Genomic DNA, 3,575 nt, shown 5'->3' on the forward strand with positions numbered 1-3,575 from the left:
AGTTCCATTTTTAGTTTTTTGAGGAAACTCCATACTGTTTTCCACAGTGGATGCACAAGTCTGCATTCCCACCAGCAGTGCAGAAGGGTTCCTTTTTCTCCACATCCTCTCCAACACTTGTTGTTTGTTGGTTTGTTGATGATAGCCATTCTGGCAGGTGTGAGATGATATAGAACATTAATTTTTTAATATATTTAATTGATTTTTTTACAGAGAGGAAGGAAGAGGGATAGAGAGTTAGAAACATCGATGAGAGAGAAACATCGATCAGCTGCCTCCTTCACACCCCCTACTGGGGATGTGCCCGCAACCAAGGCACATGCCCTTGACTGGAATCAAACCTGGGACCCTTCAGTCCGCAGGCCGACACTCTATCCACTGAGCCAAACTGGTTACGGTGAACATTATTTTTTTTAATTAAATAATAAGGTCTAATTTCTACTGCTCTAGAACCTCTTGTGGGAGCTTAACTCTGGGGGAGACATTCTGAGGATCTGATGAAAACAAATGTTCACATTTCTAGAAAAATTAGATACATATACATATACTTTTGCATATATTTTCAAATGTCCGTGTGGGGCCCTCTTAAAACTCTTCCATGGATTCCTAGGGCAGAGATAGACCCAAGTTAAGAAATCCTGGAGTAAAGTGACCAGATACCCTTATCTGGTCAGGATTGCAATCATTTTTGAAAATCTGTATCAGGTGAAAATTTGTCCTGGGTAATGACTTCTGAACGGCAGGTTGAGCTTTAGTTCCCACTATGCTTCAGGAGTCTGGTGTAAAAAATGTTCTGTAAATTACCTGTGATACTTTGAGAGACAGTAATTGTCAAAGTCATCCCTAATCCACAGTCTACAACTTGATATTGCAGCTCAAATCTTTTTTAGCCTAGAGGCTGATGTGCACCAAGTTTGTTTTAACAGCCAAGTGCATATTTAAGGACTATAAGGAAGTAAGGAAACTCTCTAGGAAGATGTTTCTCAGCCTACCTTCACCATGCTGCAGTACAAGGACACAGAATGGTATTGTGGAGAGGATCCTGCCTTAAGGGTTAACAGAGAGGATCCTGCCTTAAGTGTTAACAGACCTCAAGTCTTCAATTTACCTTGGGTAAGTATTTAATATTGATGAGACTTTTTTTTCCTTTTGGTAAACTAGAAATAACAATAGCTGTCTTATCAATTTACAGGACATTGTGAGAATCAGAGAAAATAGTATATGTTATTTTCATGTAAATCTATTGATTTAAAGATAAAGGGACACATAACATATTAGCTTTGACAAAACTGAACCTTCATTCATTCACCATGCATTTATTCTTTAGCAAATACCTATAATTTAACATGAAAGGACATCATTGGTTTTCTTATTCTTCTGGTTGGAAATATGGCTGTTTTATCTCTTAAATACTTTTTAGAATTTTTTCATCTTGTACAGAAAAAATAATTAAAATATGTTTACTTATAAAGAATGAGGAAGTCAAATTATTTCTGTAGTATTTAAGTTGAAAAATCAGTAACTGAGTAGTTCATATTAGCTCTTAAAATGACATTCAAAGGAAGCAAGATGATTTTAAGCTCATCTTAAAATATTGAGATCTTACCCTGCCCCACATCCTCTCCTGGAGATGATTGGTTATGGGGAAATGATAATAGCTGTCATCTTCTGACAGCTTTTCTCTCTTTAAATGTCTTATCTCATTTAATTATCACTTGCCCAAGGTCACACCAAGGTTTCTCCAAGAGCTGAAATTCCAACCCTGGTCCTTTTACCTGCATAGTCCATGCTCATAGCTACTTAGAAACAGAAAAGTGGGATGGTTTAAAATGAGCTGGATTGGCATTTGCCTTTTCTAAGGCTCATAGGCATCAATGTAAACTCACATTCTTTAATCTTGAAAGCTCAGAATAAATCTTTGAGCATGCTCTTCAGGATTTAAAGAAAGTGGTAATTGCCATCTGAAATCAGGGTGGCGCTCAGATGGAATCAAGTTTTAGCTCTAAGAAACAAGATTTTCATACATAACATTTTAAAGTGAATTTTTTAAGTAGAAAGTTTATAGTAAGGAACTTATTCCTATGGCATGGAATACAAATTTTGGGAAGTTGGTGATCAAATAAGGTATACCACTCTTGAAACTGTTTTCACAGTACATAACACTGAATACATATTTTAGTTGAATCCAAAATGGCCAAGTATTAAAATCAGTATTTGGTCAATGTGGAAATTCATCATCATTGAATGAAATTCTGAAACACAACAATAAAACAATTTTATATTTTAAAATACGAAGTATTACAATTTTATTACTAATGGCCCAGAATTCTTTTATAATATTATTATTTACATAATTAGGTTCTGAATACATTACTGAAGGGTGCAAATAAAACATTACATGTTTAAAATTTCTTAATTACTAAAGTCTTCACAATGTTTACCATCAATGGTAATTGCATAACTACTTTAAAACTTGGCATTTTATTCTATAAACATTTCTTACCATACTGATGCTTGTGGCAATAACAAAACTGAAGTCGCAGGTTAAACATATGTCCCAATTTTAAAGTATGCTAGTGATCTCTTTAGAAGAAAAAGGCTGTGTGCTTTCTTTTGGGCTCTTTTGCTATCAGCTATATCTATCTATCTATCATCTATCTATCTATCATCATCTACCATCTTTCTTTCTATCTATCTATCATCTCCTCCCCTCTCCCTATAGTAATAATATTATTTAGTGTTACTCATATTTTGGTATGATCACTTGGACTAAACCAAACTGAAACCAAAGCGTCAAAGATATTTCTAAATTAGTGCTGAAGTTTAAATTGTGTGAGAGGTAACAGTCATATTACACAGATGCACATGCACACAGAAAACAAATGAATAGTCATATAACCCTTCTCATAATGCAATCACTAACCTGCAGAAAGAAAACCAGTTTGCTACTGATAGCCATGCATGTAATGAGGGAGAAAAATATGATTGTGACTTTCATGAGAGAATAAAATTTCAACTCTAAAAAACTTTTACTTAAACTAACAACTTATTTTAATGTACTTCATTCTAAAGTGTAATTATATTATATTTGAAGATTAATAGGAGATAGTCATTAGTAATATGTCTAAGAAAAACAGTTTCAATGTATATATTGTTCAACTTCCAAAAATAATTTTCTCAATGAAAAATATATATAGAAGAGCTAAAGTTAAGTGACAAGAGCACATTTCAGAAAGTGAGTTATAAAAAAATAATTTTAGAAAGTGCATAGAACCAAAAAGGGAAATGTATTAAGAATTACTGAATGACACAGAACCTAGAAACAGAACCTAGCGAGAAAACCTGGCTGAAGAACCTAGAGACAGAACCTAGAGACAGAACCTAGACAGAACATGGCGAGAGAACCTAGATAGAACCTGGCTACAGATCTTGGCTGGAGAACCTGGAGAACCTGGCTGGAGAACCTAGCGAGAGAACATGGCAACAGAACTTGGCTGGAGATCCTAGCCAGAACTTGGCTGGAGATCCTGGCTAGAGATCCTGGCTAGGCTGCTGATCAACTGAAGGCTGTCTTC

Source organism: Myotis brandtii, unplaced genomic scaffold (genome assembly GCF_000412655.1).
Source record: "Myotis brandtii unplaced genomic scaffold, ASM41265v1 scaffold779, whole genome shotgun sequence".
Taxonomy (NCBI): Eukaryota; Metazoa; Chordata; class Mammalia; order Chiroptera; family Vespertilionidae; genus Myotis; species Myotis brandtii.